Raw genomic sequence first — 16,131 nt, forward strand, 5'->3', positions numbered from 1 at the left:
TGACTGGATGTAGCTCTGTCATCAGCTTCTTGCACCAAAGCAAAGAGGGGGGAAAACGATGATGTAGCCTCCTGTCCAAGCAGTGGGGGATAGGAAGAGGGGAGGGGGGGAGTCCAATTGTTGACTGCAATAGGTGCATAAGAGGTAGAGGTGCTTGGTCTGCGGGAAGTAGTACAGGGGCAATCCGCTTTCTCTCTTGGAATATAGCAGGATTGCAAAAAAAATTGTTGCTCCCAGAGTGGAATGATTTTATAGATAGCCAAGACATTTGTCTGTTCCAGGAGACATGGAGTCTGGTTCCCATTCACAAATCTGGGTTTGCTACCTACTTTATTCCAGCTACAAGCTCAGGGAAAGGTCGACCAGCAGGGGGGCTCCATATTTGGTTAAACATCTCTCTAAACTGGTTAACTACCATGCATACAACCCCCTCAAGCGATATCCTACACCTGACGGTGAAAGGCCCCAAAAATGGTCTTAACTAGGAGATATTTAATGTATATGCCAGAGGGTCTCCCGGGGCACAATCATCTGCAACTATAGCAGCCTTAGAGAGCGAGTTGTCCAGTATTAATCCCAATTTAGTAACTATTGTGGCCGGGGATTTTAATTGCACCTACGAACCCCTGTGTGATGAGGATGTATTGGGCACTGGTGAGCAGGGGGGAACAGCCATTACAACGCGGTTATTACCACGCTGTGCAGTTACATCGCATGCGTTACAACGCATGCGATGTTACAACGCTATGCCATTAGAACGCAAGTCTGTACATCGACTTGCGCTAGATGGCGTGCTAACATTACAAATAGTGTAGTTTACTATCCCAACACCTTCCCTACTGTTAAGTGGACTGGAGTTGGAATAGTAAATTACACTTTTTTAATGTCAGCACGCCATCTAGCGCAAGTCGATGTAAAGACTTGCGTTCTAATGGCATAGCGTTGTAACATCGCATGCGTTGTAACGCATGCGATGTAACTGCACGCGTGGTAAAAACCCGCGTCGTAATATCATACATCCGTGAGCAGGACATTAAATTTGCAATTCCTCCCCTTAGCTTAGCCTCAATTAAGAAGTGGACCCAAAGGGCCATACAAATGAGCGCCCTAACACTGGAGCATAATCTAAGAGCTGTAAATGGCAGGACACGCTCTGATTTGAGTGGGGCCAATACATACAATAGGCCCAGTTGTCCGTCAAGGAACGACTACATCCTGCTGGATACACGGCTCTGGTGCGATCTATTGGATATGGAAGTTAAATCGTCCCAGGATAGTGACCACAATCCGCTATGCATGCAATTGAGTAATAACTGGGCTGTTTCTAGGTCCCTTAACCCGGCGCTGGGGGGTGCGGGGGGGCAGCGCGGTGGCGCTGTGCTCATGATGGAGCCGCTCCGTCATGAGCCACGGTTGAGCTGTGCTCATGACGGAACGGTTCCGTCATGACTCCGCCCATTTGCGTTGTCCCCCCGCACAGGCGGGGAAACAGCGCCGCGTAGGCGGAGCGGCCGCCAACGGCCGTGACATGACAGAACCGTTCCGTCATGAGCACACGGCAACCGTGGCTCATGACGGAGCGGCTCCGTCATGAGCGGGGAAGGGGTTAACGTAGCGAGAATGTCAACAAAAGAAGTGGTGTCCTCTAATTGCAACCGCCGCCTCAAATGGCACAAGGTCTCACATGAGGAGGATAAACTGTGCAATATAAGAGAGCTCATAGAGCAGAAGTCCACAGAGCTTGAACTGCTCAGTGAGACCTTTGAGGGAGCACAGAACTCTCCCCTTCCTAATTTCTATCAAGAAACAATAGAAAAGTTGGGAAAGTTTTTTACCATCATGGAGTCTAGTACGCATAAAAAAATTCCTAGGCCATCTAACTTGTGGTATTCAAGTGCATGTAGGGAAAAGAGACGCACGCTATCCGTGGCCCTACAAAGTTACAATCCCTCCTCAGTTAGAACAGCCAGGAAAGAGTATGCCAGGGCCATTGAGCAAGCCAAGCGAATCTGGGAAGAAGCTCATTGGCAGGATCTTAAATCCGCCTCCCATCTGAAAGATGCCACAGTGTTCTGGGGACTTATTGATAAAGGTAGTCGGAAGGGTGCTGATCCGATGCCTAATCATATCACGGAACAGCAATGGCATGCACATTTTCTTGGCCTGTATAGTGACGCTGGCAGTATTATAACTCCTTATAGTGATAAGCTCCCATTACCTTCGGAGGGCCCCATATTAAATGAGATGCCTGAGGATTTTAGACCATTTGATCTTTTCACGGGCAATGAGGTCTCCTTTGCTATTACTGGGTTAGCTTCAGGAAAGGCGGCGGGCCCTGATGGCATCCCTGGTGATCTTCTTTTGTATGAATCTAAACTGTGGGCTGATTTCATCTTGCTTTTAATGAATTTAATTGCTAGAGGCCACCCTGTTCCGGATTCCTGGAAGGGTGCCGAAGTGGTAGCCATATACAAAAAGGGGAATAGGGAGGATCCTGCCAATTACAGGCCGATTAGTTTAATTGACGTAATACAGAAGGTGGTTGGCAGGGTCCTCCTTATGAGGATAAGGTTGTGGATGGATGATGGCAGTGTGCTTTCGCACTTTCATGCAGGCTTCAGACAGAAAGTAGGCACGATGGATCAAGTTTTTTGTTTTTATATGATTCACTGGAAAGTAGTGGTCATTGGAAAAGGTTGTCTATATTTGGCCTTTATTGATCTCAAGACTGCGTTTGACTTGATTTAGGTATCCCACCTTTGATTCTTGATTTTACTAAGCGCCTCCGTGAGGGGAATTACGCTAGAATCAGGTGGGGTAATCAGGGACAGTTGACAGAAAGGGTGGTGGTGAACAGGGGGGTACGCCAGGGTTGTGTGCTGGCTCCAACTTTGTTCTCCCTCTTTATAAATGGGGTGCTTGACCATTTGAGAGAGGACCCAACAGATGCCCCAACCCTGGCAGGGGAGAAATCCCCTACCCTCCTTTTCGCCGATGTCACCCTTTTGATGTCAAAAAGTCCAAGTGGCCTACAAAAGCTGCTAGATAGGTTTAGTCAGTTTTGCGATTCAGGGAGTCTAGTGATTAATACCACCTAAACAAAACTGATGACATTATCCCCATCCAAACGCTTCAGGAACGGCATCACACTTAATGGCATGCCACTAGATATTGTAGAATCCTTTGACTACTTGGGCATTCGGATCAATAATTCGATGAAATGGAACAGTCATCTAGCTAAAATGCTCCTTAACCATAAGAGGGTGGCAGGGGCAATCCTAAGAGAGCAGCGGCTTTCCATCAGTAGGCCAGTAGTCCCGGCCCTCGTGGTCTACGATGGGAAAGCTCTACCTTCAGCACTCTACGGGTCGGAATTATGGGGGTTTGAGAACATCAGTGACCTGGAGAAATTTGAGAACCATTTCCATAGAGGTCTGGTTTCTCTTCCACCTTCCATCCCCCTGATACCACTTCGTAAGGACCTGGGAAAGCGTTCTATTAAAGATATTGCAAGATTGCGCCCGTTGCTCTTCTGGGTCCGCTTGAGACGCATCCCGGAACTGGCCAGCTATGCCGCTGCATTGAATGAGATCATTAATTTAGACACAGGCAACAAGATCAAATGGATCTGTAAATTAAAGCAGTTGGTCACAGAAATTGGCTATGGGAAGGCATGGTCTAGTCAGATTCCAACTGCAAAGCAAATTATCAAAAAAGCATACTGGGACTGGGTGAAGGGAGAGGAAGCTCGAAAACCCAACCGAGGGATCCTCACTGAACAGTTTTTGGAGCATAAGCTTGACGACAAACCAGAGCAGTATCTCGACTTCATACAATCGCCACGAGATAGAATGCTCTATTTGAAGTTCAGGTTAGGTACCCTCCCGCTTAATGTCTTGGTAGCAGGCTGGAAAAACATCCGCCAACTGTCCTGGGTGCCAGGCCCCCAATGAATCCATCCCCCATTTCCTCTTTGCGTGCCCGGTCGATAGGGTGGCAAGACCAATTTGTAGAAATCTGGGTTTTGTGGATTATAGGGTGGCGTTACGTACTTTTATAACCAATGCCTCTTCCCTCGCCGTGGTCTGTGGGGTAGCCAAATTTCAGGGGTGCGCTTGGTCGACGCGTACCAAACTGCTAAGACACAGTAAGAGTTAGGCCATTTAGAGATCAATGTTGTATTTGTTCTGCTTCAATAGGAAGTGTTTTATATGGTTTTTATTGTGAAATTATTTTTTTATGCATATTTCTATATTGCCACTTGTTGTATATAATGATGTTTTTTTTATTGATGAACCAAATATGTTCGTACTGTTATGATATTTTATATATCAAATAAAGTATATAAAAAAAAAACAATGGTAGGAGGGCGGGATGTAAGCCCCCTTTAAGATTAATATTAAATCAATAGATGTCATGAGCACAGCCAGGCGAAACCTAAACATGGAGGTTCCATTTCACAACCTCATACCTGAAAGAATAAAAAACGTGACACTCACCTAGCAAAGAACCATCTCCCATGTGGTCCCTTGCAAGTTCATTTTAAAGAGCACAATGATCAAATATGAATGAGTTGACATGTACTCCTAGGGTAAGGGGTAAATTATGTCTGAAGTAACGTTTCGTGTTTGCACACCATCTGGATGTTCAGTGAATTCTGTTCACTCTATATAGGAACGTTGTAGCGGAGGGGGAATTTAAATAAGTGTGCGATCTACACATCCTATGAGAGTAGGAAAATGTGCCATGCAGTAAAACTGCAATATTGTTGCCTTCAAATCACCTAGGGTACTTGGAAATCGTAGCGGTTTATTGATGCTGGCTAGCATTGCATCCAGGAAAGGTCTGAATACCCTTGAAAGAGCACTCTGTGATGTGAATGAATTAATTAATAATTTGTAAGTACAACTAATAACAAAAAAAGGCATCCTGGTGCTGAGAAACTTCTACAGGCAGGATTATTTATTTTAATTGAAGAGCCAAGTTTTGATTTATTCATGAACAAGGATTTGGACGGTGCAGGCCTTATATCCACTGGAGATAGTTCTAATGTATAGAGGCCAAATGAGAGCAAGACTGTCCCAGAGTCTGGCTTTGTTGTTTGAAACGTGAGATGCTAACCAGGTTAGTACCAGCGTATCGAAGAGAGCAGGTAGGCTGGTATGAGAAATAAAAAATAAAAAATAAATGAGGAATTAGAGGCCCTCACTACTGCAGTAGTGCCTTAATAACCCATGAATGCCAGGAGATGATGTAGGGAACACAAAACCTGAACATGTTATGTTATGTTATTTAAGCTTTTAAAGCGCACTATTACCCAAGGGTATCCTGGCACTGAGCACTGTCTCACTGGAGTCCCGCTGCACCTGAGCTTATTCTGTGAATAACCACTTTTTCAGCCCCCTCCTGAACGAAAGGAGATCCGTGGAGTTCCTAAGATACATTGGAAGATTGTTCCAGGCATTTGTGGAACCTACAATGAAACTCCTGCCACCCCAATTGGCTTTCTTAGCCCTTGGAACAACAACTTGCTTTGCTTCCATGGAACACAACATTCTCCCAGGGACATACCAATGAAGGTGCTCTCTTAGGTATTCCAGGCCACTGCCCGTCAGGGACTTAAAAACCGTACATAATGCTTTGAATTGGGCCTGTTGTTTTATAGGGTGGCAATGCAGGTGTGGCAGGCCATTTCTGACCGATGCAAACCTGGGTGTGCCCGTTAGCAGCCTTGCCGCCGCATTCTGTACCATCTGGAGTCTGTTGAGATGTTTCTTTTGAATATTCAGGTAGAGGCTGTTACAATAGTCCAGAGGGGACAGAATGAGGGCTGAGACAGCTGTCCTGAAACTTTCCTCTGAAAAGAAGCATTTTATTTTCCTCAAACATGTGCAGGGATTGTGTGACTATTCTCAGACTGACTCACTAGCATGTCTTCAATTCATTAATTAAGTCAAGCATGGCTGCCTTGCTCATGTCTCCAGCACTGTCCTAGCACAACAACCCAAGAGATGAAGCTGGTTAGCTCTGGCTAACAAATCGTTGGAAAACTGAAGCGTCCACGAAGTGGAAAATGAATGAGATACTTTCAAGCAATGAGAATGATTCATTGGTAGCAATTGGAGCGTGGCATGAGTAAACCAACAAATAATAGAGCGAGGAAGACTACATTTTATCCACTCTGCTTACTAGCATTTTAAGGCCCAATGACTGTATCATTATTAAGTCTTTAAAGTAGAAGGAGAACTCTCAGAAATGGAATGACTAAAAAGTACACAGCAACCAATGATCAGTAAACCAGTTAACTAAGATGATGTAACATTTGTAATTCCATTAGGATTTGAATAAGTGAATCCGGAACTGAACCTTGAATGCAATCAGTAGGGCAAGAAGCTAGAACCTGAAATTGCATCCTTTTCAAACCCGTTTTCCCTGTATTTGGCTAAAATGAATCTCAACTCAGCTCCTGAGAATATGGATGGTAATGAGGCCTTCTTACTCCTTAACGTTTTAGATTTACATGCGTCAGTTAAGGACTGATGACTCAAGTTGGACAACTCTAAGGGGCATATCAACAAGGGCTTTATCTCTGCTTTTTTGGCTTTAAAAGCCAAAAAAGCAGAGATAAAACTAGCACCCTATCAACAACAGGGTGCTAACATGCAAATTTGCATGTTAGCACCCTTTTATTCTACGCTTCCCCTTGCATCTCTAATGAGATGCAAAGGGGGCGTTCCAGAGTAAAATAATAGGAGAAATGTCGCTAAGTGACATTTCTCCTATTATCAAGAATATCGCTAACCCTGTTAGAGACAAAAAAAGCAGCGCTAACCGCGGTTAACGCTGCTTTTTTACGTCTGGTATTTTTCTGACTTAGCCATGATATCCTATGGAAGGAGGATATCATGGCTAAGTTTGTCTGTCCCTATCAACAAGCTAGAGTGAGATTACCGCTGGGTTTCCAGCGATAATCTCACGTTAGCCACTTAGCGTGAGGATTTTTATCGCTATTGAGATAAGCGTTGCTAATAGCACGCTATCTCAGCGATAAAAATCAACGCTAGCCGGCGATAATTATCCTAGCGCTAAGTGCGCTTAGCGATAATTATCGCCCGTTGTTGTTGATATGCCCCCAGGATCTCAGGCTTTAGGTGCAGATCGATGGAAAACACACATTCAGTCAAAATTTGATATGTACTTATATAATGAGGATTCCTCTATATTGTAGAAATAGTAGATCCCACCCCTATGAATGGTAAATCTGAGGATATAGGGCCTTTTGTCCCACTATTACATTTATTTTCAAGAAGATAGACAGAAATATTTTCATTTTGGAGAGCTGATGTAGATATTTTTACTGTGGCAGCGTCCATTTTTAGTACCGTTAGAATACAAGGAAGGCTATTCTCCAGTGATTGGTCTGGCACCCACGTTGGTTTCTTAACAATTTTACAGAGGCATAAAGAGTGGTTTTTTCTAGCTGACATCATATAGGAAAGTGAAAGTTCTACAGTGTTAGGTTGAGGGACACTGCTGTTGGATGTTGATATAGACTCACGATAGGACGCCAATAAAAGGAGAGACGCGTCGTTTATTAACAATAGCATATTTTCGATTTATAGCAAAGAGTGGCCAGAGATCGATTGACCCTGGTGTTGGTGTAATACAGCGCCCCCACTTGCGCCCCCACTTGAGAATGGTGCTCTCGTGAAGTGTAATCAGAATTTAACTTTTGTGATGTCATCATATTTTTATCATACGTTGACCCTGTGGAATTCTCTAAAGACTCTCCCAGTGTTTCTCATAATGGAGAATTCGGTCTCAGAAAGTGAATAAATGGTTTTTACATCCTAGCTTTTGAATTACTCAGATAAGGAGTTAAAATGGGGCATTGTTATCAAACCCTGTAGGGCCTGGCAAGCCTTCTAGTACTGCCTTGTGTAGCTGACATGACCTACGGGAGAAAAAAATCAGTTATAGTCCTTCTGTCAAGCCAACGGATATAAACTGAATGACTACTGGAAGGGTCTGGCCTCATTCGCCCTCTGACAGTCTAAGTTATCAAGCGACAAGCAGGTGTGGGGGTGATGCACCGAAGGGCAGCTGGTCAATCCTGAGAGTGAGTGAGGGAAATTAGAAACACCCGACTATACCCGACTGATGCGTCCTAACTAGGGTGAAATCGGCCTTGGGTTGCTTGTGTGCCGGTTCAGGTAGGACCTGGCCAGTTACTTCAGGCTGAATTGTTCCTTTTAAAAATGGGTGAAGGCTGATTTGCATATGGTTGGGTCCAAACTGAGGTAGACCGATGTGCAAAATCACGAAGGATTGGGATGCAGCCCGAGTAATTACCTGTGGCTGAGATTAATTTAAGCATTCCATCTATCACTTTTTTGTACTTCATTTTGAAGGGAGCAGGAGCAAACTCTCCAGGCCACCAATAAAAGTAACAAGCTAATGGGTTCTCACAGATCAGAATTACATTTTTTTAATAATTCAATCTTAAGGAATTGCAAGCCATCTAGTTAGCTGTAGAGGTCATCCATTGTTTAAACCGTTATTAAATGGGTACATAATCCCCCACCAATTTAAGAATTTGCTTGATGTCATCAGCATAAGAGTTATCGGAGTAACCAAAGGAGCAAATCAAGGACACCAAAGGAGTGACATAAAAGGTGAGAACATCGTAATTTAGTTTCTCATTACAGGCTTTATGGTAGACTCTTGTTGGTCAGAAGTTTGAGTCTCTACCTGAATTGGTATTACAATATATGCGTTAATACCATATCCAGTTGTTACCATGTACTGTTGTATCTTTAATTTCAAGTGCTGCGTTACCGAATTGGTTTGACCAAAAACAAATGGTGAGGGTCTAAGAGTGAAACATTATTTATTTCTACACTGTTTGCAAACTATTTAAACCTGGAGGGTATTTGCTTATTTGTAAAGATTGGGGCATGATATAAACACCTTCATCAGTCCATCACCTTCTCCGGTACAGCAATCAGCATGTGAAAGTTGATCAATTGATTTTGCCAAAGGTACAGGCATTACACTGCATTTCATATGTGAAGTTCCTAGTAACTAGTGATTCGTATCAGTGTGCAGTATATTTTTAAAAATAAAGTCTGCGGATTTTATAGCCAATAATTTAGTGCGTGCCATCATATATATTGAGAATTTACGATGTCTGCAAAATGAAAAAAATCCAGTGGCAGTGACTATACTCAGCCAGACCACATAGAAAGAACTTTTTATTTTCCAAAATCACTCATTGAACATGACTGTCCTAATTTGATTTGGTTTTCTATGAGTGAGGCAGAATTTAATAATCAATTTGTTTTAGCAGAAATATGTCTTTCCTCAGCCGTATTTGTTATCCCTTAACATATAATTGATGTATAAAAGATCAACATGATTTTCTGAAAGGGCAGAATTCACTGACATTTTGGCAGTTATTGATTGCTTTATTTGTCAAAACCCTTCTTATTAAAGAACATGCTGAGCAAATGTCAATGCCTGTTTTTTCTTGGCATGAGACGGAAAAATATTAAAGAAATCTGTTTTTCACAGCAACGGGACGTGTTGATGTTTGCCATTTAACTTTAAAATGATTATACCATTTTTGTCTGGTTAATTTTTTCCGCAATCCTGATGGGATCTTTGCGTTTCCTTATTGGACATAATTCTTCTTTTTATGTGTGATCTTTTATAGAGTGAGACACATCTTGTAATCTTCTATCTGCATTTTACATATGTCCATTCTAGATTGAGAGCTAGAGGAAGTAGACGCCATGTTTGATATTTGCATGTGCCCAGGGGGCCATTCTCGCCTATTTTCCACGAGTTAAATTGGGAGGGAGGGGGACAGCCAACACCGAGACCCATTTTTTGTGTGTGAAAAAGGCCGCTTTATTGAAAACAGGTGCATATCGCAATGTTCAACCTAGGCCATTGCCTTACAAACTAAAACCTCGCTATATATAAATTAACTGCTCCTCCATTTCCCCCACCCCTACGATCCCCACATAAAAATCCCCCACCCTGCCGATAACATAACATTACATAACATTCCATAACAATCCCATTCCACAGTATTGCAGTTCCAAACTCCTGCCATCTAATAAAAACCTGCAACCCTATCTGTCCTTCTGCAACTGTAACTACCTAACCTCTATTCTAAACTTATCCTACATGCCTAACCTTTCCCTGCCCCTGCCCCCAAAACTTCCAACATTTAACTCCAAACGTCTGCCAATCTGACCAACTTTTGAACAACCCCGCAGCACCTGTTTCAAGTGACAGCAAATACAACATCCAACATAACCCTATGCACCTGTTCCCAACAAAAACTGCCAAGACCTCAAAAATACTCCCACTACCACGCCCACAAGAAAACCCTAAGTAAAGGGTGGGCGGGAGGGAAAGGTTTTTCACTACAGCTGCACTCCCAGCCACCAGGTCACCAAACCTAAAATGGTGGCTGGGAGAGGGAGGGCTAACCCCATATAGCTTTTGGGCTATAAATGAAATTGGGCTACATTGGGGCTATACCTAACGTAGCCCAACCGAATTGGCAAAAAATGGCCGCTGCCGGCCGCCCCTTGCCTTCCCAAAGCAGCCCGGGGGAAGACCTTGCGGGCTCGGCAGCCCCCAAACTCCTCTTCTGAGCTCATCTTTGTCTGCAATTAGACTTGGTTCAAGGCGGTGAGAGTGTGAGTGTCTATCCAGATAGTTACCTTTGTGAGCTCACTGGATATAAGACACAATCCTGCTAGCTGAGTTAGCAAATGTTTGTTTAAATTAATTTTTATCTAACATAAATGGGACGGTGGAATCCATTATGGAGTCTATAACAGTCTTGCTGCAAAGGATCAGTAAGGCTAGATAAACCTATGTGTATGATGGTGTGTGTGTACATGTGAGGCATTTGTTAACAGCAAACCTAACAAAATATCAGTGGAGCACTGTATAGGGTCGAAGACAGAGACACAATCAGAGTGGATGTAGGTGGCAGTTTCTGGCGTCTGAGCGGGGAACACATTTACCAATCTCCAGAAACCAGTGAAAATTTGGAACCAATGAGTACATCTTTTCCATCCTTCCGAAAGGCCTTATAACCTGCACCCTGGCCTGTCCTAGCTGCACCACACATATTGGGCATGAAGCAGGCCCTGATTTAATAGAGCCCTACACCAGAGCAAAGTGGAAAGGTTACTGGGGTGTTACTTTGACGAGTCACCACAAAAGCCTATAGGCTTTAATGCAAAACCCTGTTAAGATAGCCAGACCAGGAATTGTGTCAAAAACGACACCTCCTTTAAGCAGGTGTTAACAAGGAAAAATGGTTTCATTTGTCAAAAAGCCCTTGCATTGCATGTGTGAAGTTCACAGCACAAATCTATTGTGTGGGATTCTTCTCTGTTTGTCTAGACTTGGGAATTTGTACTCAGAGGGTATGCTTCCAGCACAGATGCTATGCTAGACAGCACACACTGACCTCTGCAAGTGTGTGTGTCAGACAAGGCAGGTTTTAGAGCTTCAGCACTGAGGATGACAGCAGCAGCAGGTAAATCTGCAAAGATAGGGCTTTGTGTTCTGGTTTCCCCCTTCTGCATCACAGAATACCTCAGCAAGTGGCCTATGAGGGAATGTATGGCGTTACAACGCAAACATTTACAATGCATGCCTTTACAACGCAGTTTTTACATTGCACCATCCATTACATCGCATTATTTTACAACGCATGCCATCACAACGCATTTTTAGAAACTACATTTACAACGCATTCCATTACAACGCATATTACTTTTAGGGCAACAGCAGGGTAAATGTTGGATAGTGCAGGGATAAAAATTACTATTCCCACTTCACTGAGTGCAACAGTAGGGTAAGTGTTGGATAGTGTAGGGGTAAAACTTCCTATTCCCACTCCAGAGAGTGCAACAGTAGGGTAAGTGTTGGATAGTGTAGGGTTAAAAATTACTATTACCCATTACTTACCTTATAATGCGTTGTAATGGCATGTGTTGTAGTGACATGCGTTGTAGTGACATACATTGTAGTGACATGCGTTGTAATGGCTGCGTTGTAATGGCATGCAATGTAAAGGATGTTGCGTTGTAATGACTGCGTTGTAAAGGTAGTGCGTTGTAATGACTGCGTTGTAAAGGTTGTTTTCCCCTATGAGGTAGATCTAGTTATATGTTTTTGATATTAGATCTTTTATTCATGTTGGATTCTTTATATACTTGTTTACCTTGTGTAAATGGCCCTATTTTTCTGCATCAGTAAGTACCCGTTCAATTGAAGTTGCTATTTAGTAGGTAATATATTAAAAGGTCATCCAATTAGTAGCTGAGTTTTATCGAGAGGCTTGTCATTGATTAGCAGATGTAATTTCGTTACAGATGCAGGCTAGTGAAATGTGGTTTCATTGTGCTTTCCTTCAAAAGGATTAAAACGTCAGTGTTTTTTTGCTGTCTGGTTTTATTGGTCTTTGACTCTCACTTTTTGTACTTTAGTGAATGGATAGAGGTTGTGATAATGTTGGGTTTTGTCTGTGCTATCGAGGCAGCAGTTACTGTATGTTTCCTAGTGCAGCTCGCCATTGTTGTATGTAGGCCTGTGCTGTACAAAGTGCAAACTTATCTGCAAAGCTGTCCAAGAGGGAAAGTTCACAATGCCCTGTGAGGTGATAGGAGAAAATGGAGTGGGGGCGTAGAAGAAGGACATCGGGAGGAACAGGGCAGTGGTGGGGCTGGGGGTGGATTAGAATCATGAATTGGGAAGCACAGGAATCAATTTAGGCTGTAGTTTCGACGGACCAATCTGTGCTTTTATGCTTACACCTGGCTGATACAATTTACCTTTGCATCCATTTACAAGCAGACCTTTGCTCCAGTTCATAATTACCTGAACCCTTGATATTAGCAGGGGGGGCTCAGAAGGCAAGTGTTTCTGCTAAGGGGAAGTAAAACGAACAAGGTCCTCCACTAATCAATTCGATGGTTGGTTTTCCAGTGGCATCGGGTATTCGTTTGCAGTTAATGATGTACTTTGTCATCCAGTATGACCCCCGAATTGAGCTAAGGAGCTCTTATCTAGCAGTGCGCCTTGGATCGATGCAAATACTATGCATTATTATTCACCCTTACTTTTTTTTCAGTGCTTGGAAATATCTGCCTCCTATAGAACATTACACGATAATGAGATCAGTTTATGGGATTTCTGCATGAATTATGGTGTTAGTCATCAGTGCTGTTCCACAAACAAGTTCTGTCACTATGGGATCCTGCAGCTTACTTCCGAACAGCATTCACTCCTCAGTTCAACTCAGATTGCACCTCAAGGCAAGAGTTCCACCCACCATTTCACCAATTGTAAGCATCCTGTTTGGATGGCAGGCAGCAAGCTGTTCATGCTGCTAGTCTTTTTGTTTCATTAAAGAGTTTTTGTTACAAACTTTACTCACAGGAACGTATTCCTTTTCTGTGTGTTAACAACCGCCCTAAGATCACCATTAGGATGTTTTGTCTGTGGGTGAAGTGGTATCTTTGTAGGTAACTATGGCAGATATTATATCGTAGTAACGTTGATGGAAAAGGATGCAGATAAAATGTAGGTCCCCAGTAGACCATGGAGTGTGACCTGACACTGGAATCTCTATATCTAACCCCATCACTATACTTCACTATACTATTCAGACTCCTTTCCTGAAGTGACAGCATCACTTGTGGGTCATCCCAACATGCCGGATGTTTTAAATGGCTGTCTGCCGGTCCGCTCACTCAGATCCCGTCAGTGGTGTGGGACGGACACTGACAGTCGCAGTGACATTCTCGCTCTCTATCAGTGGAAACCCTGTGGTTTCTCTGTCAATTGATAGGGCAGAGGAACCATGTGCTTGGCAGGGAAGGTGAACCACTAATGTATTCCTGTTCACCCACTCTGCCATACTCTAAGGGCCAGATGTACGACCATGACAATTTGCAAGTCGCAAATTGCGCTCGATTGTGAGTCGCAAAATGCCATGTACAACAGTGTCTGAGACACTGTTTGCGATTCCCAATGGGGTCGCAAATTGCATGCCTCATTAAAATTCATGAGGCACTCGCAATTTGCGACCCCATTGGGAATGGCTGGCCTCCCAGGGATGGTGGCCTTCTGGGCTCAGCAGAACTCCATGTCTGGGACTGCTTTTATATAAAGCCTTTTTGTTTTTTAAATGCAGCCGTTGTCCTTAAAGGAAAACGGGATGCATTAAAAAAAAACAAAAAAACTTTTTTGTTTCATTTTTTAAGGGCAGGTAGTGGTACCTGGAACCACTGCCTGTCCCTAATAAATATTTTCCCCTGCATTTGCAAAGGGGAGGGGTTCCTTGGAACCCCTTCCCATTTGCGAGTGCATTACCACCCTCTTGAAGAGGGCGGTAAATTGCAAGTGTTTTGCGACCGCAATTGCGGTCACAAAACATTCATACATGGGGTAGAGAGTCGCTATTAGGAAGGAACGCCTTTGAAACACCCATTCCTAATAGCGAGTTGCAATTCCTTTTTAGCGAGTTGGAAAAAAGTTGCGACTCGCTAAATAGGAATTGTACACGCTACTATTAGTTTTTGCATGCGCAAACGGGTCGCTAACCCGTTTGCGCATGCAATTTAGGATCGTACATCTGGCCCTAAATGACCCCCCTGGTGCATTAACGTAGTCAACATAGGTGAGTACTGGTGTGATGGATTTTGGATAACCAAGGTGTGGGGCCTCTGATCATGTTGAAGCATATTTTGGCCTCTTGAATAATGTGTGGTGCAATGGATACATTACACTTCATGATCACTCCTTAGTTCCTGACTTAGATGAGTGTGGTGGAGAGGGTCTACGTTTTTGGGACCAATTGTTGTGCATGCAAACCTGGCTTATAAAGCAAAGGAAAATAAAATATGCGTAATAGTTGGTTCCCCAATTGGTACCAAATCTCTGAGTAAGAACCGAACGCAACAGGAAAACTAGAATGAAATCTGCGTACCAATGTAGGAGCCACTACTTGCGAAGCTAGTGCCCAAGATCGATGTTCAAGGCCATAATCCTTCTAGTCAATTATACAGAACTACCTTAGGTATCTTGGAACTGACTATGTCACGAACCTCATTTTTTTTGTGTACAGACATAGGACAAGGCAAAGGAAGAACCTTTATTTTACTAGTACTGGTTTAAGCATAGAGACATTAAAAACTGGATCATTTTCATAGTTCTTGGGAGGGCTAGAAGAACTGTCATGCCCTTCAATATCTTTTATATGGCCTCTGAAACAAGGCTGTATTTCAGAGAAGCTTTTAAATAAAGATTACATATGGAGAGCTATTACTTATCTTCTAGTTTACACTAGAAGTCATGTCATTTTTCAGCTACATACTTTTATTATAACACTTTAGTTTTGGACCAACTGGGAAGTATGCCTTACAAGGCTTCATGGATTCTGAAGTGCCTCTTATCAGTCCCTTCGTGCATAACATCAATTTTTTTATTTAACATTTTTAGAGTGCTCGACTACAGAGTGCATGCCCGTGCTGGCTAGAATCAGCCAAAGAATGGTTATGATTAAAGCTTCATGCTTAATGGAATAGGAAACAATCATGGATTGTGACCATAGGAGCACAACAAAGCTGATGTCCCTGTAGAGATGGATCCCTGTATGTAATTGTTATATGAGAACTCTGCTAGCCATAGTATTTCAACTCAGCCAGATTGGGAAATGATGACAGAAATTGTTCAAGAGTCTGATTGTGATGTACATTCTGATTGTGAGAATGAGGATTGCAGATGCATGACAAACACACCTTGAAGCTTCAACTACAATCTGGCACACAGTGGCAACTCCTCCGCTAAGGGGGAGGAGCATCACCCCACTGCCTTTCGCAGTGTAAAAAAAGGAAAAAGGAAATGCTAATAACTTGACGTTATTGTCATTTTATTTGTTCCTGCTGCAGCGTCTTGTAGGGGCGGGCTGGTCTGCTCTGCTCTCAGAGAAGGGGTAAGGAGTGGTGGGCACTCTGTGAGTTCGCAATGACTGATTGGCCGGCCCTCTCGGACCAGCCAAACCAGGGCCTCACTGGCTCCCGGGCCTTTCTA

General features: G+C 43.3%; 1 protein-coding gene across 1 annotated transcript in view; it reads left to right on the forward strand.

Annotated features, from left to right (window-relative positions):
* Positions 1-16,131, forward strand: part of LOC146805677 (amine oxidase [flavin-containing] A-like) — a 675,430-nt gene that overhangs the window by 141,741 nt on the left and 517,558 nt on the right. The window lies entirely within an intron of this gene.

Source organism: Triturus cristatus, chromosome 8 (assembly GCF_964204655.1).
Source record: "Triturus cristatus chromosome 8, aTriCri1.1, whole genome shotgun sequence".
NCBI lineage: Eukaryota > Metazoa > Chordata > Amphibia > Caudata > Salamandridae > Triturus > Triturus cristatus.